The 25823-nt window shown below is 41.6% G+C and overlaps 1 protein-coding gene and 1 long non-coding RNA gene across 3 annotated transcripts in view; both read left to right on the forward strand.

The window, feature by feature from the left end:
- The first annotated feature begins 9514 nt into the window (after positions 1 to 9514).
- On the forward strand, positions 9515 to 17083 carry LOC117203322 (uncharacterized). The gene is made up of 7 exons (XR_004486037.2): positions 9515 to 9651; positions 10477 to 10523; positions 13853 to 13973; positions 14739 to 14857; positions 15441 to 15595; positions 16148 to 16333; positions 16751 to 17083. It is a non-coding gene; the product is annotated as an uncharacterized LOC117203322 (long non-coding RNA).
- A 6648-nt stretch (positions 17084 to 23731) lies between these two features.
- Positions 23732 to 25823, forward strand: part of SDCBP (syndecan binding protein) — a 36586-nt gene continuing 34494 nt past the window's right edge. For both annotated transcript variants that reach the window (XM_012534897.3, XM_004274990.4), the window contains exon 1: positions 23732 to 23884. The gene's annotated coding sequence lies outside the window, so the exon portion shown is untranslated. The remainder of the gene's footprint in view (positions 23885 to 25823) is intronic.

Genomic DNA, 25823 nt, shown 5'->3' on the forward strand with positions numbered 1-25823 from the left:
GTTTATTTCTGGCGTCTTTTCTTCCCTTTGATCTTTAGGTCTATCCCTATGCCAGCGCCCAAGTCTTTTACTGTAGGCTCGTAGTCAGTTTGGAAATCAGGAAATGTGTCCTCCCGCTTTGTTCTTTTTTTTTTTTTTTTTTTTTTTTTTGAGGTAACGCTATCGCGGCCTCTTTCGTTGTGGAGCACAGGCTCCGGACGCGCAGGCTCAGTGGCTATGGCTCACGGGCCCAGCCGCTCCGCGGCATGTGGGATCCTCCTGGACGGGGGCACAAACCCGCGTCGCCTGCATTGGCAGGCGGACTCTCAACCAGTGCGCCACCAGGGAAGCCCCCGCTTTGCTCTTTTTGAAGATGTTTTGGATATTCTGTATCTCTTACATTTGCATATGAATTTTAGAACTAAGTTGTAAATTTCTGCAAAAAAACAAACTGGGATTTTTTTTTTTTTTTTTGCGGTACGCGGGCCTCTCACTGTTGTGGCCTCTCCCGTTGCGGAGCACAGGTTCCGGACGCGCAGTCTCAGCGGCCGCGGCTCACAGGCCCAGCCGCTCTGCGGCACGTGGGATCTTCCCAGACCGGGGCACGAACCCGTGTCCCCTGCATCCGCAGGCGGACTCTCAACCACTGCACCACCAGGAAAGCCCCAAACTGGAATTTTGATAGGGATTGCATTCACTCTGATCAATTTGGAGACTATTATTATCTTACCAATATTAAGTCTTCTGATCCATTAAAATGGGATGTCTTTCCATTTATTTCGGTCTTTAAATTTCTTTCAATGATGTTTTGTAGTTTTCAGTTTACAAATCTTCCACTCTTTTTGTTTAATTTATTCCTAAGTTATTTTATTCTTATGCTATTGACAAGGAATTTTTTCTTAGTTTCATGTACAAATTGTTCATTGCTAGTATATAGAAATAAGCTGATTTGGGGGTGTTGATTTTGCATTTTCTGAACTGGTTTATTAGCTCTAAGGTTTTTTTTGGTGGGTTCTTTAGGCTTTTCAATGTACAAGATAATGTTTTCTGAAAATAGTTTTCCTTTCAAATATGTATGTCATTTCTTGCCCTGATGCTGTGGATATAATTTCCAGTACAGTGTTGAGTAGAAATGGTAAGAGCAGATGCACTTGTTTTGTTCCTGATCTAAGGGGAGAAGCTTTTATTCTTCCACCATTAAGTATGATGTTGCCTGTGGATTTTTCTTAGATACCCTTTATCATGTTAAGGAAGTGCCCTTCTATTTCTAGCTTTTTTAGTGTTTTTTTATCATGAAAGGATGTTGGTCTTGGGACTCATCCTCTTTTATATGCATACTTTTTCTGCATCTATTGAGATGATCATGAGGTTTCTGTCCTTACTGTATTAGTATGATGTATGTCATTAATTGATTTTTTTTGTATGTTGGACCACCTGTGCATTCTAGGGATAAATCACACTTAGTAATGGTGTATAATGCTTTTCATATGTTGCTATGTGCAGTTTCCTAGTATTTTTTTTTTTTTTTTTTTTGCGGGCCTCTCACTGTTGCGGTCTCTCCCGTTGCGGAGCACAGGCTCCGGACGCGCAGGCTCAGCGGCCATGGCTCACGGGCCCAGCCGCTCCGCGGCATGTGGGATCTTCCCACACCGGGGCACGAACCCGTGTCTCCTGCATCGGCAGGCGGACTCTCAACCACTGCGCCACCAGGGAAGCCCAGTTTGCTAGTATTTTGTTGAGAGTTTTTACATCTCTCTTCATAAGGAATATTGGTCTGTAGTTAATTTTACTTGTAATAACTTTATCTGATTTTGGTATGGGAATGAGAAAGTGATCTCTCCTAATTTGTGAAGAATTGGTGTTATTTCTTATTTAAATGTTTGGTAGAACTCAGCAACGAAGCTGTCTGGTTCTGGGCTTTTCACGAATTTTTTTTTTAATTTCAACTTCAGTATTTTTCTTGTTAAAGTTCTATTCAAATTTGTATTCCTGCATCAATTTAGATAGTTTGTGTCTTTCTGGTATGTGTCTGCTTCGTTTGGGTTATCTAATTTTCTTGCATACAATTGCTCTTATCATTCCATTTTTTTTTAAATTTCTGTAATGTTGGTAGTAATGTCTCCTATTCTTCACTTTAGTAAATTAAGTCTCCTTTCTCTGTCAGTCTAGCTGAAGATTTTTCAGTTTTTTCCTTTTCAAAAGAACCAACTTTTGGTTTTGTTGACTGTATGTGTTTTCTATTCTCAATTTCATTTATTTCTGCTCTGATATTTATTTCCTCCTTGCGGCTTGATTTGGGTTTATCTTGCTCTTATTTTTCTAGGTTCTTAAGATGAAAGGTTATTAGTTTGAAATCTTTTTAATATATGCAATTGTAAGTTTCTCTGTAAGCACTGCTTTTGCCACATTAATTTTGGTATTTTTTATTCATCTCATAGTACCAATATTTTCTACTTTGTTTTCTTGATCCATGAGTTAAGAGTGTGTTGTTTAACTTCCACATATTTGTGAATTTCCCAAATCTCTTTGTTATTGAATTCTAATTTCATCCCATCATGATTAGAGAACATACTTTGTAGGATTTCAAATCTTTAAATTTATTAAGACTTGTTTTCTCACCTAACATATATCTGTCCCAGAGAATGTTCCACATTGACTTGAGAGGATGTTGTACTCGGCTGTTGTTGTGTGACATGTCCTATATGTTAGACACGTCAAGTCTAGTTTGCTTATACTGTTGTTCAAGTCTTCTATCCCTGTTGGCCTCCTATCTAGTTGTTCTGTTATTGAAAGTTAGGCAATTCTACAAAAATAGAGGCTTTAATACCTATTTCTCTCTCCAGTTCCGTCAGTTTTGCTTCATGTATTTTGGGGCTCTGTTGTTAAGTGAATATTAAGTGAATATGTACGTATAATTATTTCTTGATTAACCCTTTTACCCTAAAATGTCTCTAGCAATAATGTTTATCTTACATGTGCTTGATTTTTCTCCTATTGTGTATTTTAGGAAATATTAAACATGTTACAACCATAGCACAAACCAGAAGGTAGTATGAAGTTAAATTTTTGTTGTGTTAGAGTTCATTTATTACCTTTTCCGCTGATGTATATTTGTGCTAGAAATCTGATTCTGCGTCATGTTTTAAAAACTTAATGCTTACATCGCCCTCTAGTGGACAGCCATATACACTGACACTTCCTCTAGTTACAGAAACTAGAAGCAACCCACCCTAACACTTACTGATGGAACCATGAACTAGAATCCTAGAAAGCACTGTATAAACCCAACTCATAGAAACAGAGCCCAGTCTTGCACCCCACACTTTGGAGCCACCAGAACCTAGGCTTGTGGAACCTCCATTCCGTTGTTATAAGCCAAGGCACTGGTGTTCTCAAAACAAGGTGGCAAGCCCAGGAAGGTGCAGGACCCTGGAGAAGCTCTGAACCCAGAGACAACAGAACCAGTCCACATGAGCTCTTCTTTTTTTGTAGTATGCGGACAGAGATGAGAAACCCAGCAGTGGGTCAGGTTGCCAGTCACAGCTGCTGGTTGCCTCACGCTGACCACACGGTGGTTTTGCCAGGCGGTGGTGCTGGATCTCTACGTAATGTGCTTCCCCTGTGACTGTCTTCAAGATTTTTCCCTTAACTTTGGTTCTCAGCAGTTTGGCGGTGATGTTTTTAGGGGGTTTTGTCTTTCTTGAATCTGGCTTGTGTTCTTTCATTGATTTTGGGAAATTCTTGCCTGTTATATCTTCAAGGATTCTTCTGCCCCTCTCTCTTTCTGGGACTCCAATTACATGTATGTTAGTTTGTTATCCCACAGTTACTCCTTATTGTTTTTCTCTGTGTGTGTGACCTATTTTCAAGTTTATTGATCTGTAGTTTCCAGACTGCTAGTAAGCTTATTTAAGAAATTCTTCATCTCTGATCCCATGTTTGTTTGTTTCTAGCATTTCCACTTGACTGTTTTATGGTTTCCATCTTTCTAATGAAATTCCCCATCTGTTAATGCCCGCTGTCCATTTATTCCACTAGATCTTTTAACATCTTAATCATCGTTACTTTAAATTCCCTGTCAGTTCTAGCATCATGGTCATCTGAGTCTGGATCTGTTGAAGCTTTATTTCTTGAAGATGGTTTGATTTTTCTTTAGAATCCATCTATGATGAGATTTAAGTTCATCAATGTTAGGTAGCAGGAAATAAAAACTCATCGTGAGAATCTATACTGGGGGCTGTGGTTCAATAGGAAGGCTTGAATGTTTCTGGTCAAGAGCTGACTCTGGTTGAATATATGACTGAGGCAGAAAATGGAAAATCAGAATCGTGAGGGAGAACTGGAATTTCTGACTTGTGCAAGCTAGAGCACGCAACCAAGGCACAGATAGCCAGGAGCCCCGGAAGGCTGCATCCTAAGACAGAGTTAACAAGAAAAATATCGCTTAGACATTTAAACAGAAGATTTTTTTTTTGTCTAGTATTTTAGGGGTTTTAGTGGAAAGGAGGAATTCTTCAAGAGGTTAGCAGTGAAGTTGCTCTGATAATTGTTGATGTGCTGTGTGCTCCCCAGATGACGGAAGGATGAGGGGTTTTCTTCCCTCACCTGAAACCAAATCGGGGTTTCAAAGAACTACTCCGGGAGCTTGTCATGTGCCCCTGGCATTTGGACGACACAGCTAATAGACTTGCTGGAGCCACGAGAGTGAGAGGAGAGAGACCTTCATAGGAAGTAGCCTCTACCGCCAGAATTGGGCAGAGGGAGTCTCTGGTTTAGTCATCTTGAAAAGGACACACCCGAAAGGATGGTCCGGGGGAGACGAGGGAGACGGCTCCAGAAGGAAGGGTGTACGTGGGATGAAACTTCAAAAAGCAGGAGCTGAGGGCGGGTTACAAAAAAAGGGCTTGCTGGTAGGAGGTCCCCCAAGGACAGGGGCGCTAAGACTACACCGAGCGGACCATTGGAGAAAGCACCGAAATAGACGTTGGAGACCAGATGACAACCGCTCCAGCTTCTAAGCTCCCCCCACAACTCTCCTTTCCTGGAGGGCGGGCGGGGCCGGAGGCTGTACTAAACCTCAGGCCTCCAGTGCAGGGGCTGGTCAGGGAGGAGGCAGAAGACGGTCGAAGCCCCTCCCTTTCTCACTGCAGGTTTCCAAGCTCGAGGCAGACATTATCAGCTGGAGGGGAGAGGCTTAAACTGCACCTAAAGAAATCAAACTTTGAAAATAATCTGCGCGTAAGACGAGGAACTGTGGGATCTGCCCGCACCCCTCGGCTGTTCAGGGAAAAAATGAGCTACTTTAAACTGTCATCCCTAATAAACAGCTGCTTCAATAAGCCAGTTCAGTACATTCTCTGGGTAATCATTTAATCTAAATTTCCAAGTGTGTTAATAGAGATGTACCTAGTGGGCTTTTTTAATATATATAACATTAAAAATCTTGGGCTTCCCTGGTGGCGCAGTGGTTGAGAGTCCGCCTGCTGATGCAGGGGACACGGGTTCGTGCCCCGTCCGGGAAGATCCCACATGCCGCGGAGCGGCTGGGCCCGTGAGCCATGGCCGCTGAGCCTGCCCGTCCGGAGCCTGTGCTCCGCAACGGGAGAGGCCACAACAGTGAGAGGCCCGCGTACTGAAGGAGGAAAGAAAAAAAAAAAAATCTCTATGCCTGTACTTACATCTCTTTCTTGTTTCTACTGTCGTTTACATATCTTTCTTCTTGATCAGATTTATCTATTTTAGTGAGTTTTTCAAATAACAAACTTCTGATATTGGTCAAATCTATGTTTTTGTTTCCTGTTTCATTTCTGCCTTTATATTGATTCCTTCTGTTTTTGGGGGGGTTATTTGAAATACTTTGCCTGTCTTCCTGAATTATATGCCTAGTTCATTTTCAATCTTTCTAGTTTTTTAATGTCTGTTTTTAAGGCTATATTTTCATTGAATGCTATTTTAACACTTTTTAAATTCTTAACCAAAGCTTGCAGAAACGCCCTTTTCCTTTTACAGTATTCAAGTAAATTTTTTTTCATAAGGCAGTGAGATTCAGAATGCCAAGAGACAGGCTTCAGATGAAATAGTTTTTCAAGACAGTCTCATTTATTTTTCACCTAAGATCATTAAGAAATTGAATATTCTTTGCTGTGATTTCCCAACCATCTTATATTTAGACTTCTCCAACATCGTTTCAGAGTTGTGTACAGTGAAGAAACTCTCCTTTTTATTTCTTTTTATGTCTTGGGAGAGACACAAACAGGAGAGACCTTCACAGACCAACTCTGTGCAAGAGCCTGGTCATTGAATCCAGAAATAATTGGCGGTGATAATGTTTAACTTCATAACTTTTCAGTGTTTCTCAGAGTACCGAAAGACAGATTTCTTCAGTTTTCTAAAAGATGTGGGTCCAAATCAGTAAGCAAGGGTGAATTTCCCTGACTTTGAGCAAGCTATAAGGATTCAGCAACACATCTCCTTTTTTTCCTCCTTTTGCTATAATTTAAACTTCCTCTTGAGGGCGTGGCCTCAAATTGTGTGGAATTCTGCTCTCCTAAGTGACAATTTATTTGGTCTACCTTTTTTCCAAATGAAGGAAGTATTGTGACATGGCAAATTGCCAAGAAACCTTAGCTGGCGAGACACGATTTCTAAAGATTCCTTAGCTTAGTCTACTTTTCAGCGTTTACTGATTGGAAATTGATGGATGTCTTTAGGGCATAATGAATCCTTGCATTTGGCCATTAGCCAAGACGAAGTGCAAGAAAATAGCTGTTATCTGGTTCAGCTGCAACAGTGAAATAATGACATGCAAAGGCAGGGCTGTCCTGCATGGGTGGCTTCACCCCGCTGCTTAGGGATCACCATCTGTGAGTTCTAAACTGGTTACTAATTAGGCAATGTGTCCACCCTGTTTTTAGGTTTGTTTAATGAATAACTTTATGGCCTCTCTGTATTGTATTGACTTTTTATACAGCAGTAGATAACGTTATTTTATTGTGGTTTAAAGTGATAAAGATGATCTAAATTTTAAGCGGGTGAGCCCAGTGATGTTATTTCTGGCTCTAATAGTTTTGATCCAAACATCAAGTTCTCCTTCTGAGGTATTTGATTTTCCTTCAGCCGATGAGGAGATATTTCCCATAGCCTCTCAGGCTGTGGCCTCAAAGCAATATTGATAATTGATAATGACATTGCTTTCATTAAATCATCGTTCATCATTCTTTGGATCAATGTAAGAACTGCCCAGCAATTTTCCCAAGCAGTAGTGGTACAGTATGGCCCCCACTGTCCCTGAAGCTTAGAGCAAGGCAGATATTTTTCAGAAGATGTGGTGACAGACATGCCAGGGTCCCCAAACCGAGCCAGGAAAATCCGTAGGCTTAGCCATGTAGAAAGGGAAGCCATCAGTCACCAGCATAAGTTAAAAATCGAAGACCTCTGGTTAGAAGAATAGAGAACTGATACTTCTGAGGATGTGGAAACTTCCTGGGCAGGTTTCAGATCTTCACATACCATGGGATTCTGATGTCATACCCTAGAACTGAGTTCATCTCTTATTAACTGTCTGGCTGTTATCAGTTCTGCTTCCTGTGTGACATGTATTTAACATACCGTGACTCATTATGAAACACTACTTTCCAGTTCATCTGAACACGTTTCATCATTCCGCAGGTTGTACCTGGTCCACTACACGTATTGATTGGGCACAGGTGTTATGCTGGATAACTTAACCCACAAGGATAACTAAATACTGGAAACTCGGACACTGCACCATGAGCTGTGCACAGCTGCGCCCCTGCCCAGAGATTCCCGCAGTCCCTACCCACCACACCTTTCCTCACCCATACCCCACCCTCCATCCGACCTCAGTCCCAGCCCATCCGTTCCTACAGCCATGTCAGTGTTTATTCCTTTCTATGTATTCTTATTCCGGGTTTGCATCTTTCTCTAGTCCACAGAATTTTTAAGGATTGGCTGCAATGAAACATTTCCACACGGCATCCCTGTTATATACCACAAATACAAAGTTGAAAAAGAATTTCTTTACTTAGCGAATAGTTTGCCTTGCTGGTAGAAATTTATTTATACTCGTTAACGCATATATGTGGAATCTAGAAAAATGGTATAACTGAACTTGTTTGCAGAGCAGAAATGGAGACACAGATGTAGAGAACAAACGTACGGATGCCAAGGGGGAAGAGGGGGTGGGATGGGGTGGGAGATTGGGATTGACATATATACACTACTATGTATGAAATGGATGACCGGTGAGAACCTACTGTGTGGCACAGGGAACTCTACTCAGTGCACTGTGGTGACCTGGATGGGAAGGAGATCCAAGGAAGAGGGGATATATTGTGTACATGTGGCCGATTCACTTTGCTGTACAGCAGAAACTAACATGACATTGTAAAGCAACTATACTCCAATTAAAAAAAAAGTTTATGCTCAAATATTGTTGGCTATATTGCCACTCATCCTAGACATTGCTTTAAAGTTGAATGTGTAGACACCAATTACCAACATTATTCGTTTCAGCGCATTGATTCCTCTTATCAGTTACTTCAAAGAAAAGTTTGATCACTTCTTTGGAGGTGGGTTTGCTCCCATACAGCTCAGCCTCTTCCCACAGGTACCTCCTAAACATATTGCTGGGCATTTTTAATACATAGAGTCCTTGACTGCTTCTGCACATAGAGGCCGCCGAGTAAGGGGAGGCTGGTACACACTCAGTCTTTCCTAAGTGTAAGGGTATATCAGATAGTTAAAAGTCATGCCACCTCTCGGAGCGGGAAGAGTCTCTTCTAGATATGATACATGGAAGTCCGGCCTTGAAGAGTAGTTGCTGTTATCAAGAGCAAGAGGATCAGGAAAACATACTGGAAAAGGAAAATAAAGGAGCAACTTAAAAGATTGCCAGAGGGCTTCCCTGGTGGCGCAGTGGTTGGGGGGTCCGCCTGCCGATGCAGGGGACACGGGTTCGTGCCCCGGTCCGGGAAGATCCCATATGCCGCGGAGCCTGCGCGTCCGGAGCCTGTGCTCCGCAACGGGAGAGGCCACAACAGTGAGAGGCCCGCGTACCGCAAAAAAAAAAAAAAAAAAAAAAGAAAAAAATGATTGCCAGATCTTAAGTTATGTTTACTATACATTCTTTCATCTTGCATGTTCGGTATTACTTGACCATTAATTTTGCACTTTGTGGCTTAGTTCCTAGATAGTTCATTTGGACAAAGCGAAGTTTCCCTTTTTACCTAAATCTTTTTGGCACATAATAAGTTGTGAATTCTTATTCTGGTTTATTCGGTAGATTGCTATCAAATTGTTTCCCTGGTTTATGTAAACAAATGTGTAAGACTAAGCAAGTAAAGTTTGATTCTAATCTGAATAATGAATGATAAAAATCAAGTCCATCAGCTTTGTTAAAAATGGTAACTATCAATATTTGGTATGGGTTTTGTTTTTATGTTTAATTGATGTAGAAAAATAATACACTAAGTAAATCTAAAACCCTTGTTTCTATTTTTTCTTTACCCAAGAGTTGAACAACAAGGGTTTGAACCGTGTGGGTTCACCTATACACAGATTCTTTTCAATAAATATACAAAAATATACATGGAGAACGAAGTGTGCAAGACTTGTATTGAAGTGGATAGCCTATCCTTACATAGGCATATGGTAAGTGATATTTAATATTTTTTTATTGTTTTATAACTTTGCTTTCAAAGAATTACAGTACAGTATGCCTCTCTGTCATAATTGGAAGAACTGCATGTCAGCCTACCATCACGAGTAAGTGTTCTTTTTTAAAATGTAACAGTATTTCCAATACTGTATTATGAATATGACTAATTCTGTGTGCCATGGAATTTTTATAAAGATTCATTAGTGTACAGGCTGAGCTACTGTGAAGCAATCGTACTGATTACATGAGGCTACAATAGAGCAGTCATATTGCTGCTTCTTCATTATCAGAGCATGAATCGTTATACTTGTAAATATGAGTATTTTTGTCATAATACAAAACACTATGTTATATGTATCATTCAAGACTATCGATAGAGGTACTGACAGATGATTCATTTTGTAAACAGAGGACGTAAACTTACTGTATCCATAAATACAGTACAGCACTGTAAATGTGTTTTCTCTTACGATTTTCTTAACACTTTGTCTCTAGCTTTATTGCAAGAATACAGTATATAATACATATAACACACAAAATATGTATTAATCTACTGTTTGTTATCGGTGAGGCTCCTGGTCAATAGGAGGCTATTAGTAGTTAAGTTTTGGGGGTGTCAAAAGTTACACGTAGATTTTTGACTGAGTTGGGGGTCAGCACCACATTGTTCAAGGGTTAACTGTTTAAAAGGATGATTGTAAATCTTCAAAAGGAAGAGGTGTGTTTTGTTTCGATTTATTATTATTATTTTGTTGTGAATTTCCACATTTTCTGCATTGTGGTCAGAAAATGTGATCTTTTATGAATTCTGCTTTTAGGGCTCTGTTTAAAATTTTTCAGTGTGGCCTAACGTATCATCAGTTTGGTGAGTACTCCATGTGGATTTCACAATAAAGTACTATATATTTTTACATGTTAAGAGTAGGTTCTATATCTCTTTTAATAAGAATTATTATACTAAATTTTTTTATATCCTTTGATATTTTGATTTCTGAGTTATAAACTTTCCTACTGTGGTTGAGGATTTGTCAATTTCTCCTCATTCCATCGATTTTTGGTCGCTGTATATTTGAAGCTGTGTTGATAGGTATATACAACTAGCCCTCAGTATCCATAGGTTTTCCAACTGTGGAATCAACTAGCCTGGATCGAAAATATTTGAAATAAAAATTCCAGAAAGTTCCAAAAGCAAAATTTGAATTTGCACACTGCCGTAGCATTTACATTGTATTTATAACTATTTACATAGCCTTTATATTGTATCAGGTATTACAAGTAATCTAGAGATGATTTAAAGTATATGGGAGAATGTACGTAGATTATATGCAAATACTATGCCATTTTATGAGACTTGAGCATCTGGATTTTGGTACCCATGAGGGGGTCCTGGAACCTGTCCCCAGTGGATACCCAGGGACAAATGAATAGGTTCATGATTAAGGAATGACTATCTCATTAATAAAAGCTTTATGCCGTATAGTCAAATTAGTTTTATATTTATGTTGTTAACTTCTTTATATCAGTATTTGCCTTGAATATCTTGTCCATTCTTACAATTAAAAAATTTTTCATGTGTGGTTTTTAAAGACAAAAGAGCTGAAATTTGTTTATCACAGTATGAATGAGAGCGTCTGTCTTTTAACGGAATGAAACTATCCTTTTCATGTTTATTTTAGTTTCTCATATCTGTCCGTTCTACTTTTTATTTGTCCATCCTACTTTTTATTTTCCAGTTATCACTTTATTTCTTATCCCCTTCCTACTTTTATTGGCTTGAGGGTTTTTTCCCCTCTATATTTAATTTTCATTCTCTTGTGGCATAGAAGATATGTAGGTATATATGCACATATATGTATTTGAAATTATGTATATTTGAAATAATGTATATATTATTGAAATTCTATATAAGGAGAATATATACATAGAAGCAAACCTCCAGGATTATGTCCTAATAGTTCTGTACTCCAATTCTTACACCTAGAAGCAACCTGCTCTTTCAGATGTTCACTTACTTTTAACAGCTAAAATATATATCTGTATATTTATGTATTAGCTATTAGAAATTAATGTTTCAATGTCAGTGGCGCTCTCTTGCTGCTTGTATTACTTATTTGCGCTTGGAGTTGCTGGGAAATGTGCTTGCCTTCAAATCAGTTGTTCTGCCTATGTTTTGGGCTAACATTTCCTTCAGGCCTTTTTTCTGGTGGGGCAAAAAGCAGCTCGGCACCTGTGCAGGTTGCCTAGGTGCTTCTGAGTGTCTCAGAGGGGAGGGGTCTGTTCCACTAGTACCTGCCTCAGTGAATTCCCAGCAGCAGACGGCCTGCCGGTTGAGTTCACAGGTGGCCAGGGGGAGTGGTGTCCAAGGCAGGAAGCTAAACAATTTCTTTCCATAGAGGCCACATGTGCTAGGGTGGTGTAGTAGCCAGAGCAACGACCTCCCCAAGATGTCCACGTTCCAATGCCCAGAACTTGAGAATGTGCACAGGCAACGTGCACAGGTGCTGAGCTGCTTTTTGCCCCACCAGAAAAAAGGCCTGAAGGAAGTGTTAGCCCAAAGCATAGGCAGAGCAGCTGATTTGAAGGCAAAGCACGTTTCACAGCAGCTCCAGCCCAAATAAGTAAATACAAGAAGCAAGAGAGCACCACTGACATTGGGAAGGGATTTTGCAGGTGCTGTTAAGTTAATGATCATGAGACGGAGAGACTATTGCGTCATCCCTGGGTCCCTTAGGGAGGGGAAAGGTAGGTGTGGTGGCAGAAGCAGAGTTTGGAGGGATGCACTGGAGATGGAGGAAGGACCCCTGAGTCAAGGAATGCTGGCATCCTCCCGAAGGGGAAGGAAATGACTTCTCCCCCGGAGCCTCCACAAGGGATACAACTCTGCCAACACCCTGAGTTCAGCCCATAAAACCCATTTCTGACTTCTGACCTTCAGAACAGCAAGATGATAAATCTGTGCTGTTCTAAGTCCCTAAGTTTGTCATACGTTGCTACAGCAGCAACAGGAAGCTAAGGTAAGTGGCATCTTTCTCCAGCAGTAGTGATCTTTGGGTGCGGGTTACCTACTCTCCATGCCATCTTCAGTGAAAGGTCGTCCCAGCCAAACCGGCCACAGCTGTTCAGGTAAACCTGCTTCGTCCTTCCCTGCCCCAGACTCAAGAGAACGGACAGGTGCCTGTCACTGCACAGATGGGGCAGCGTGGAGGTTTGCGTGCGCTTCCGTGGAACAGTGCTGTTGCGTCTTATTGGCTGCTGGAAATGCAAAACGGCCCAGGCATGGAACTGGGGCTGGTGAGAGATGAAATATTGTTCAGAAAGGTGGGGGAAATGAAGCAAGCAAAGAAGGGCCCTGTGCCCTGAGGGAGCCATGCCTGCAAGCTGGGAGGAAGGCGGTCCTCCGGGCTCATTCCTCTGCTCTGGCTGCTCCCCCAGGGACTCTTGGCCCATGGGTCTACAGGAGAAGGAAATCTCCAGGATTATGTCCTTACAGTTCTGCACCCCAGCTCCTACATCTAGAAACAACAGGCTCTTTCAGGTGGGTGGGTGCTTCCCAAGCACAAGGTGCGTTCTGGAGACTGGGCCCATCCCAGGACCCGACCTCATGGGGCCCAGATGCACCATCCGTTCACCACTTCTCTCTCTGACTCAGTATCAGAGCTGGTCCCCCATCTAACTTTACAGTAACTCTGTTTGGGGGGCCCTATTTTCTATACCTAAGTCCTGAAATTTTATCTAAGTCGTCATTTTGATTCTAAAAGACTCCATAACTTCAAATCTTAGAGGATTAGAGTATAGCTTCCTCTCCTCCAAGAAGTCTGACTTCTCTGACTGAACTGGAACTGGTTCTTCCTCCTCCTGTGTAAGAAAAATCTGCTTCAAGATGATTTTTCTGCCCCTGGCTGTGACTGGAAATCAAGTGGCAATCTCTCTATATAAAGAGAAAAGTTAAACTAATGCGGTTTTTGTTGGTACACCATGACTGGGCTTACATCCTCGTTGTGTGACTTACCGTGAATTTTTATGACTAACTTTGCACATGTTCATTATCTCTACTGACAGAAATCAAGTTTTACTGACCTTTGACAGTTTCTGGCGTATAAAAAATGCTCAATACGCATTAAATATTTTGAAATAATACTGTGACAAAGAATGCCAGTTGCCTGTCAAGGTCCATTCTCCCTTCTCCTTTAATAGCAAAACCCCAGGAAATGTGCTTGGCTACGAGACGCTGTTTCTTAGACCCTTCTGCAACTAGATGTGGCCAGTGGGATATAATTTAAGTGGTCTCTGAAGCTTCTCAGAAGGCTTCTGTTGGGTAAGTGTGCCTCACGTGGCATATTGATTATTTTGAATTCAAGTTACTTAGGAAATGGCCAACACGGGAGGAATACTCTGACCCGCCCTTCTGTCTACCCAAAAGCAGGAAATATACTTTCATGTGAAAGGTGCTCTCCCTGCATATGGAGGTGGAAAGACACCCTTGCCACCAAAGATCTGGATCTCAGGGCCGAGAAGCCTCTGTAAATAAACCTGGTTACTTCTGTAATTGACGACCGCAAAGCCCAAACTGAGTTTACATTCTTCACTAATTGGGTGCCCAAATCTAAGCTTATTTGTCCTGTCGATTCCTCACAAATGTATTGTTTATTTGTCTAAGAAGTATAAAAGCTGCCTGCTTTGGCCACTTCTTAGGCCCCATTTCTGAGGCCTCTGTGTGCAAGATGAAAATTCTTCTTTTTCTCCTGTTAATCTGTCTTGTGCTAGTTTTATTGGGTCCAGCCACAAGAACTCGAGAGGGGCAGAGGGGGAAATTTCCCATTCCCCAACACTTCATAAAAAGAGAGGGGCTTTTAGGCCCATCTGCTCTTTTCTCTTCTTTTTGTCTGGGATGTGGATGTGATGGCTGGAGCACAGCAGGAATTTTGTATTATGAGATGATCTTAGTTCTGAATTTCTTTTATGTGAGGAAAAAGTTAACGTCTATCTTATTTAAGCTACTTTATTTTAGGTTTCTGTTTACAGCTGAACACAATACTACTAAATCAAGCCTTTTTTCTTTTTTCTTTTTTTTGGCTTGTAGAGCAAGAAAGAAAAGAAACATGGAGAGAGGATTGAGGAAACAGGATGCAAAAAACAAACCAAAACAATGTTAAGATTCTAGGGGTGGTGTTTGCCCTGACGTCTTTCAAAGGACAAAATGTATGGTTCTGCTATCACATGTGTTTTGGGAATGGGCATTAGCTCATACACAATTGATAAATGTGGGGTGATATCAGTGTAATGATGCTGATATGGGGTTTCCAAGAGACCGGGAGCAAACTTTCTTCACAATTAAAAAGCAAGCCATAGTAATATGCAAACACCTTAAGAAAGATATCCTACAGAGGTACCTTCCTTTAGTGAAAGCAAGGGCTGGGTTAGTGGTTTCAGGAACTGCTATGCATTTCCCAACGTTAAGCTATCTGGTAAAGCCATGAAGACAAGGAAGTTGCAAAAGTATTTTCCTTTGTGTTTAAAAAAAAAAAAAAAAAGATGAAGGCTCCTAAATCAGATTTCTAATTTTGAGAAACCTGGTCACTTAGAAACAAATGCCCTTATATCTTAAAGAGGAAAATGCAAGCTCCCAAGTTCAAAGGCGGCATAGGGCAGGCTCTAGTGGAGATTGACTGAGCTTTTTTTTTTTTTAATAGTTGTTTGTTGTTTTTGTTGGTGCTCCTGTTATAAAGTTGGGTGGTGTGGTCTGCCCCAACCCTGTTTATCCCATATGCCCTGTTATTTTTAGTGTGTGCTTTTGGAGAATGCAAAGCTTTAAATGAATGCGCGTATGACTTTATGAAGAACTGGCTGTTCAAAGGAAACAGTAAGAATAGCATCAGAGCAAAGTATAACCAAAAGAAGACTCCTCTTTCACATCTCAACACTAATCCTTCAGTCAAGGTTGGCTTTCCAAACTGCCACTTCCCATGATTTTCTTTTCTTTAGTCATCGAGAATAAAATCTTGAAAAATGCAAAGCCTTAAACACTTTACCTTTCACACTCCTTTTCTCAGGAAGCTACTAGAGGATGTAGCTCTTCCAAAGCCAGGAGGGTGTGTGAAGGAAGGGGTGCAGGAGACGCAGGGGTGTAAGGACCAGGGTGACGGTGATGGAGAGTCCCCAGAAAACAGCTCTGAGGCTGACAGGAGTAAATTACTCAGATGGGGCTTGGGAAGGGAGGTCCCAGGGGAAATGGACAGGATGTGCAGATGGAAAAGTAATGCCATAAGGTCTGTTGCAGCTCGATTGGGGAAACCAGGAAGAGTTACCTGGAAGACCACTGGGAACCAGTTCTAACTTGATTTAAGAAACAAGAGATAAGATGGTATTTGCGCCTCCCACTGTAGAGCAGGTCACACATCCTGCATCGGCTCTTAGGATTTAAGAACGAAAAAAGCCATGTCATCTTGTCACTTTTCAAGAGTTCCAGTAACAACCCTGTTCTTCAAATAGGAGATTTACCTGTACTAGGCACGTGGAATACTTCCTGCTGTTGTGCTAGCGGCCAAGCACAGAGTGCGGCTCCATCGCCCAGTATCCTGGTTGGAGAGCCCCATCTCTGCACCTTCCCACGGGCATAAAATTCTGATCGTTCCTGTTGCTCTTCCTGAGTATCCTTATCCAGACCTTTGGCTTCAGGTAACAACGGTGCACCTCCTTCGCCCAGTTTCCCAAGTCCAGCCTAGATCTGACACCTCAAAGTGTCCCCTGCTCATTTGACCCGCTTCTTTTACAGATGTTAGGTTTACGGTCATATATGCCCCCCTTGCAGAGGGTGGGCCTTCTTAGGGTCAATCTCTGGAGCCAGAGGCTAATTGGAGGAAACGAGACCCCCTAAAAACTGCCCAGGGTGACGGAAAGGAATTCTGGCCTTTACATTCTTTCTGGCCTTGTTGCCTTTAATTGCACAAGCCATCTGTTTCTTCCCTAGTGGTTTTGAGTTACTTCACTGAGCAATCTTTTTGAAGGTATTTTCAGTGACAACAAGGAATCCAAATTTAAGTTAAAAATGTAACAGTTGGAGTGTTAATAATGTAACTAGGTGACTGTTCACAGGGTTGCCCGTGGAGCTGAAGGGGAACACTGAGCTGGCAAAGAAAACTGTCTCAACTTCTCCCGGCAGCTGAAATATTCCACTGACATTATTACAGAAATCTGAAGTTCTGAGTTGTTCAAAATGTGGAAAACAATGTGGCTCATAGAACCAGGAAAATACGGTGATTCCAGAACTCTAGAAAACTGTTTTGTTTCTTGGAAATTGTGCCAGGCATCAAAGACCTTTTAAAGCATAGCCCCAGCCCTCAGGAAGTTTCTATAAGATGAAGTAATGATTAATACAGAAGAAACCACAGGGGAGAGAAGCAAAGACCACTGCTGATCACATGTAAAATACGGTAAGGACTATAATAGCTGAAGGACAAGGGTGAGGTCCAAAGGTCAAATTAATACAATTGCCCTATTATCCACACACACGGAACTAAATTAATGAAAGAAACTACTGTAATTTTCCACACGAATAGGGTTACGAAGTTATGCATTTTCCTGGCTGTGTAAACACAGCTAATATGGTTGATTCTGAACATCTGGAACACTTCTGGCCACGTGTAACTTGGAACAGAACATTTGGCATTCTTTCTAAGGGTGTGTGTATTCACAACTTGGGAAGGAATCTTCAACTAGAATTCCACAGTTAAAAGCAAATACAGTTTTTAACATACTGAAAGAGTACTACTATCCTGTGTGGTAGAGAGACACCAGCCAATAAAAGATGGAACCCAGGGCAACACAAATGTCCACGTGGCACATGTCCTGTGGAATGTGGATGTATTCAGAGACTTCAGTGATTTTATAATTCTTAATGGAACCCAGATGCTCTTAAGTATTCCAGATATTATTAAAAATTAAACGGAATAAGAAGTGGCCACAAAAAACTGTAGTGTTCCTATAATAATTGTTTTGAACACTGATGTACAAAGAGCTGCCTCCTTTTACTAACATGGCCGTTTCAAACCTACACTAGTAAAATTTTATGTAGTATTGATTACTTTTTTATATTTCCTGTTATAGAAATCCTGTACCAAGGGGGATAAGATATATTTAAATTTCCTTCTAATTATTATCCATCATGGCCAATGCAAGAAGATAGAAAATAGAACCTTGAAAATGACCCAAATGACAGTTGAAGCTCCTTGTTTTTAAAGTCACATGTTGTTTTACCTTTGCTCTAAAGTTTTTCAGCAGCCCCACAAAATATTTTGTGGTGGAAAGAAATTTCTAAATATCATAAAATTTGTTTTAATTTTTTAAGAAAGCAGAATTCAACATACACCTTTGAAAGGGGAGACAAATGCCGTACGGTAAGTTAATTTAACTTACATTTGCAAGTTACGTTTGAACTTAATGGGATGTCAACCAACCATATTTGTATCAAATGTCAGAGACATGGCTCATGACTGTGATGGAACCTTCAGTACACATGATCACTTCACTAGGGGCAAAATAATCTCTGATGAATAGAACTTTACAAATAGCTTTGTAAAAATGGTAGATACATGGGGAAATGGTAATTTAGGCTGAGACTATTATCGTTTACAGAGGAATGTTTCTATTATCAAATAACCAGCTACACTCAATCCAAACTTAAAAAGTAGTATTTACTAAGGAATAATTACTCGCCTTTCACAAATGTCTAGGCTGTACAAAATGATTTGCTTCAATGTTCTTTTTAAACAGCGAGCAGCCCTTGTGCATTTAAAAAGTGATCGAGTTGACAAAGTATCATTTACATTTTTTTTCAGGAACATATTCCCTCTTAAGTGAGATTCTCTAGAAGGTACATAAACAAATTTGTTCCAGGAAAGTCAGCTGAGGAGTGTTTTGAGTGGCAGTTTCACTTCTGAACAAAGCGTTGTTCATAACCTTGTTGATATAAAACCCTGAGGAGGGAAATGTATTTTGGAACAAAGGCTAACGTCATAAGGAGTTTAGGGCAGTCTGGTTTGTCATGTGGCTGAGATTTTTAAAAGGAAGCGGAAGTTACATAATTCAGTAGATCAAGTGGTCTGCAAGGGTTTGACTATTTTTGGTTTTGATGGTGAAGTTAAATCTTCAGAAATAACACTGCTAATTAAGATAGTGTTCATATTTCAGGAACCTTAAAAAGACAAAATTCTCAGTTCTGAAAATTGAATACAAATGCATTCGCCTCTTTACTCCTTCCCATATGCAACATTATCAACCAGAAAGATATCTAAGAGGCATCTTTTTAAGTAAGAGCGCTGTACTTTAGGTTTCCACTGTACATGGAATATTAAAGAGATTTTAATGTGCAGTAATAGCCTTGGGTAGTCATGCCCTACCATGGTAATTGTTAGCGTATATTCATATTTGTGGTCTATTTTTGTATCAGACCACTGAAAGTTCTAAAGAAAGTAACATGTTCTGGAAAATAACTGCATTTCAGCTGTAGCTAATATATTTACGATCACGGTTTGACTCTAAACCGATAATATTTTGATCTTACTATGTCTACATAAATATTCAAAGATGAGTCATGTAGAGTGATTACATTTCTTGGTCAATTTTCCTCACTTTTTTTCACTGCTTTGTACTCTAATTTCTTATCATTAATTCACCTCCCCACTCCCAGAAGCAAGAATCCCTCCCAATGTTCAAATTATTATTCTTTGGGGAATTCAGTGGTTAAGACTCTGCGCTTTCACTGCTGAGGGCGTGGGTTCCACCCCTGGTCAGGGAACTAAAATCCTGCAAGCTGTGTGGCATGGCCCAAAAAAACAAAACAAAAACAAGTTATTACTTTTTCTGGAGACATTCCTCCTAGAGCCTTCTATCACCCAGTTTCATGTGGGACTGCATAGCCATCATCCTAGAATCTCCCTTCAACATTGTCCTTTGACTCTCTGGGCCTCTCTCCAGTGCTCTGGGAACCTTCTCATCCCAGTTTTCCTTTCTTGTAGTGTTCTTACTAAGTGCAGCAAAGTGTACATTTCCTTTGTCGTTTACTTCCTGACAGAGGGAACATGAGAGAGGAGCTTGTTGATTCCTTGGTTGATATCAAAGTGTCTTCATTCTATCAAACTGGAATGACATAGTTTAGCCCAGGATAGACTTCCAGGTTAGACACGTCACTTTCCCTCATAATTTTGAAGGCATTGCTCCATTGTTTTCTAGCTTCAGGCATTTCTGTTGAGACGTCCAATCTATTCTGATTCTCAGTCATGGGTATATGGCCTGTTTCTTCTACCTGGGAACTTTTAGGATCTTCTCTTTAATGTTTAAAATTTCACATCTTCAAATTTGCCTTCCTTGAACTCTTAGACTAATTTTTGTTCCCTTGTATATTTCCACAGTCCCCTGACCTTTTTTGTTTTTTAATTTACTGAAGTACAGTTGATTTATAATGTTCATTTCTACTGTACAGCAAAGTGATTCAGTTATACATATATCTATTTTTCATATTCATTTCCTTTATCACAGGATATTGAATATAGTTCCCTGTGCTATACAGTAGGACATTGTTTATCCATTCTCCATATGCCCTTGAGCTTTTTCTTAAACACCCATCACAATTCTATTTGTGTAATTATTATATTTTAAATTAATAGACTTTATTTCTTAGAACAGTTTTAGGTTCACAGAAAAATTGAGCAAATAGTACAGAGTTCTCAAGTACTCCCATCTCTCCACAGTTCACCCTTAATCTCTGGTATTAGTGTTGTACATCTGTTACAAATGATGAACCCATATTGATACATTGTTGCACATCAGGGTTCACCCTTGGCATTGTACAGTGTGTTCCATTCCATCAACAATTCTTTGACACCACCTGGGTGTCCTACAATTTCATTCAATCTGGCCCTAGCTACCCAGAGTTATAGTGTCAGATCCTACAGGTTAAGGACAAGGTCTCTAACAAGACTGCACCCATATCACACAGGAGCCACAGATGGCATCCTCATGATGTCAGCACTTCTGTCCAACTTGGTTATAAATCTGGTGATTCCCACAATGCACCTTCAAATTTGGTGCTAAGAGTGACCCACTGGAAGCACTAGATTTTGGATTACGGTTTTATTATAAAGTACACAAATAGCCAGATGAAGAGATACGCAGGGCAAGGTCTGGAAGAGTCCCAAGTGCAGAAGCCTCGGTCTCCTGAGTTGGAGGTGCGTCACTCTCCCGGTACCTTGATATGTTCACTATGATCAGGAAGCTCCACCATGCACTGGTGTTCAGACTTTTTATCTGGGGTTTCATGACGTAGGCGTGATTGAGTAAATGACTGGCCCGTAGAGGAACGAACTCTTCGGCACCCTCCCCTTCCTGAAGGTTGGGGAGTGGGCCTGAAAGTACCAACCTTGTCATCTTGTGCTTGGTTTTTCTGGTGACCAGCCTCCATCCTGAAGCTTTCTAGGGCCCCTATTCCCCCACCCACATTTCAGCCATGAGCTACCTCCTTAGCATAACAAGGACACGCTGGCACTCATGAAACTCCAAGGGTTTTGGAAAGACTAAGTATATATATACATATATAATTATACCACGTATTTCCGTAATGTCATGTATCTACCATTCTAGTATCCTACAGAATAGCTTCACCATCCTAAAAAAAAAAATCCCGTGCTTCACCTACCTTATCCTTCCCCGTATTTTCCAAACCCCTGGCAACCACTGATCTTTTTTTTACTGCTGCTATCGTTTTGCCTTTTTCCAGAACGTCACATGATTGGAATCATATAAGAGGTAGCCTTTTCAACTGGTTTCTTTCACACACAGTATGCATTTAAGGTTTCTTCATGTCCTCCACGGCTGCAAGTCTTTGAGCAGATATGTATTTTGCGAATATTTTCTCCCAGTTTGTGGCTTGTCTTTTCGTTCTCTAAACAGTGTCTTTCATAAAGAAGAATTTTTAAATTTTAATGAAGTCTAACTTGTCAATTTTTTCTGTCATGGATTGTGCTTTTGATGTTGTATCTAAAAAGTTATCATCAAACCAGAGGTCACCTAGATTTCCTTCTGTGTTACCTTCCAGAAACTTTATTGTTTTGAGCTATAAATTTAGGCCTATGATCTATTTCAAGTTAATTTTTGTGAAAGTGATAAGTTCTGTGTCTAGATTCTTTAAAAAAAATTTTTTCTTTTGCATAAGGAGGTCCAGTTGTCCCAGTACCATTTGTTGAAAAGATTACCCTTTGTCTATTGAATAGTTTGCTCCTCTGTCAAAGATCCATTGAATGTATTTGTGAGAGTCTGTTTCTGGGCTCTGTATTCTGTTCCATTGATCGATTTTTCTATTGCTGATACCCCACAGTCTTGATTACTGCAGCCTTTTTTTTTTTTTTTTTTGGCAGGCAGATTCTCATCCACTACGCCTCCAGGGAAGCCCTGCGTTGGGTCTTTGTTACTGTGCGCGGGCTCTCTCTAGTTGTGGTGAGCGAGGGCTACTCTTCGTTGCGGTGGCTTCCCTTGTTGCGGAGCACGGGCTGTAGGCGCGGGCTTCAGTAGTTGTGGCTTGCGGGCTCTAGAGCTCAGGCTCAGTAGTTGTGGCGCATGGGCTTAGTTGCTCCGCGGCATGTGGGATCTTCCCGGGCCAGGGCTCGAACCTGTGTCCCCTGCATTGGCAGGTGGATTCTTAACTACTGCCCCGCCAGGGAGGTCCCTACTGCAGCCTTACAGTAAGTTTGGACGTTGGGCACACACAGGCCCGTGACTTTGTTCTTCTTCTTCCAGTTTGGGTTGGCTCTTCTGGGACTTTTGTCTTTCCATACAAACTTTCGAATCAGTTTGTTCATATCCAAAATATAACTTGCCGGGATTTTGACTGAGATTGTGTCAAATCAGGTTGGGAAAAACTGACATCTTGACAATAACAAGTCTTCCTGTTCATGAACGTGGACTGTCCTTGCATTTATTTGTATCTTCTTTGGTTTCTTTCATCAGAATCTTATAGTTTTTCTCATATAAATTTTGTACATATTTTGTTAGAGTTTTACCTAAGTATTGTTTCATTGTTTTTGTGCTAATATCAGTGATATTGTGTACTTAATCTCGAATTCCAGTTGTTTATTGCTGTTATATAGGAAAGTGGTTGGCTTTTATATGTTAACCTTGAATCCTGCAACCTTGCTATAACTGCTTCTTAGTTTTAGGGTTATTTTTTTTTGGTCAATTCTTTGGGACTTTCTACATAACCATGTCATCTGTGAACAAAACCAGTTTTCCTTCCCATTGCAATTTTTTTTTCCATTGCAATTATTTTAAAATGTCTAGCAGACCACAAACTCTCTGAGGGCAAAGTTTTCATCTTATTGTCATCTCTTTTATGCTCAGGTTATTTTATCATAGATTAAATTATTATGGCACTAAATAATTTAGCTAGAAATAAAACGCTTCTAAGTTAATGCTATTTTGTCAAGTACTCTGTTACTCCATGGTAACTACAGAAAACTTAGGCAAACTGTGCCTCAGTGTCTTTGCATGTTAAAGAAGATGCTGTATCTGTCTTTGATGTAAGGACCAAATAAGACTGCTCTATACATCAAGTTCTTCGGACAGTGCTTGGAACGTAGCCCTTAAGAAATAGTTTTTCAGTTTTTGTATTAGGATAAAGCTATTACTTTTGTGCACTACCACACATAACCTTCAACAACCAGCAAACTTCAGCTCAGACGGACAAAGAGGAATAAATGCCAAAGAAAAAAGTTGTAACGCAAAGAAGGCAGGAGTCGAGAAGGGTTAGTGGGAGGAACGTTGCAGAGCCCGTGGGTGTGGTGGAAGTTTAGGGCTGGCTGGGAAATGGGCGAACGGTAGGTTCTCGGGCCTCTCGATGTGTCGGAGGTGATGGGGAACTAAGTGACCGTGAGGGCGGATGATCAGCAGTGAGCTGGGGGCCCCCGGCCGTTAGGCAGGGAACTGTCTGGAGAGCGGAGCAGGTGGGCGGGAGCGGCGGAGCAGGCGCACGCCTCGCCCCGCCCCTGCCCCGTTACCATGGGGAGCGGGTCACCTGACCGAGCGCGCGGAGACGGAAGGCGTGGGGGGAAGGCGCGGGCGGAAGGCGGGGACGCGCGGCGCGGGCGGTCCTCGGGCGCGCACCGTTCTCCTCTCTCTGGGTCTCGGAAGTCTGAGCCAGTGACCGGCGGCGGCTGCAGTGTGTGCGTCCCTGCGGCCTCGGTGAGCAGCCCTGGGTGGGGAACGGGGGACGCTCACACGGCGTCTCGGGCGCGGGGCCCCGGACCGCTGGGCGGAGGGCGTCTCGGCGCCGCCTTCCCCTCTGTGGGCTCCGCTCCGCGCTCTTCCCGGCGCCCGGCGCCCGGCCGGGCCCGGGGCGAAAGTTTGCGCGAGCGGCGCTCTCCGAGCGCCCACCACCCTGTGGGTTTCGGGGTTCCGTCTGGGGGTGGAGGGCGAGCCTGGGGCCCGGCCGGGGGCGACGCCCGCCGCCCCCGGTCCCCGGTCCCCGTCCGCCTCGACCCTTTTTGTTCGTGTCGGGTGAGCTACCCAGGGCTGGTGAGGGGAGAGTCGCCGGCTGCGGGCCGTCCCGGTGCCGCGTCCCCAGGCTGGGCTGCGTTGCCTTCCTCGGTGGCCGCTTCGGAACGTCGGGACGTGGACGGAGGAAGGAGGTGTCCGTTGCGCGGGCGAAGCCTTGCCTTTCGGGAGGGGGAGGGGGAGAGGTGTTCGCGGGGCGCTGGCTTCTGGAGAAGTTGGAGGAAAGGGAGAAACGCCCCCAGCAGGGTGCGCTCAGCAGGAATCCTCCCTCGAGGGTCGCGATTCTCAGCTTTCGTTTCAGGATTCGCTTGTAATACGGGGCAGGCGGAGGCATGTAGATGTGGGTAAAGTTTTCCCTTTTTACCAAAACGGATTCATTTAAGCAAGGAGTCTGTTAAGGTGCTAGTTTTTAACGGGAGATTTCTAGGTTTATCTGCTCTGTGTATATCATCTGCACAGCCATTCCCGGTTATTTTTAATATTATGTACCTCTCTTAGGAAGTACGTTTGGTTTACGAATCTCACAACATCCAGTTGTTTCAAAGAAGAAACAGTTGATTAAAAAGGAAAGTTACAGGGGAACCCAGCCGCAGCCTGGTTAGCTTTATCGCCAGTATATACAAATGGTGAAATAAAATGTGTCCATTCTTTTAAGTTTTTCTCGTTGAGGTTGAGGGCAAACGGTAAAAATGTGTGCGTTTGTTTTTTGATTTGCTCTGTTACCAACTTCGTTCTACGAACTTCTGTTCTTTGAACGGTGTGTAAATATTATAGATCAGATAGTTTGTGCTGCAGAATAAAAATAAGGATATGGAATGTCTTTTTTTCTTTTACATCTTTATTGGAGTATAATTGCTTTACAGTGGTGTTGGAATGTCTTTTAATAGGTTCAGGAAAGAGTCATTCTATTATAATTCACATTTAACTTTGGCACCATTAGTTTTTAGTTACGTTTGGGCGTTATAAGAAAGGATATGAAAATCGTGACTAAAAGAGGAAGCGTTTACTAATAGTTGGCGGTTGAGTGTACTATTCAGTAAACAGTTCCTTTAATTGAGCATGACTCAACTCTTTTTTCTTTCCTGTTTTTTTTTGTCGGATTTAGGTACTTCTTTAGGTAGTAAATGCCATAAGTTTCTAAAACGAAAGATTCCCCCCCCCAAAAAAACCAACCGTTACATCTAGTCATAGTTATATTCACATTTATTCATTTCTTTCCAAGTGCTGCCAAGATTTTTTGCACGTTTATTTAGTTTTTGAGGAGGTAAGCAGTTACAGGGCTCAGCATTTAAGCAAAAAAGGGTATACAGTGTAAAATTTCCTTCCTTCAAGGTCCTCTAGCCAACCGTACTCTCTTCCTATGGGAGCCAGCTGTTCGGCATTTTTTAGGTATCGTTCCAGGGATATTTTATACCTGTACAAACCTATAAATATATTTTTCCCCCTTCTGTTGTTTTTCTTTTTTATTGTGGTAAAGTACGCGTAAATTTTTACTATCTTAACCATTGTTAAGTGTACAGTTCAGAGATATTAAATACACTGACATTGGTGTGCAGCCATCACCACCGTCCATCCCCTTGAGTCTTTTCATCTTAACACTGGAAGTCTCTGCGCATTAAACAGTAAC

Source organism: Orcinus orca, chromosome 17 (genome assembly GCF_937001465.1).
Source record: "Orcinus orca chromosome 17, mOrcOrc1.1, whole genome shotgun sequence".
Lineage (NCBI taxonomy): Eukaryota > Metazoa > Chordata > Mammalia > Artiodactyla > Delphinidae > Orcinus > Orcinus orca.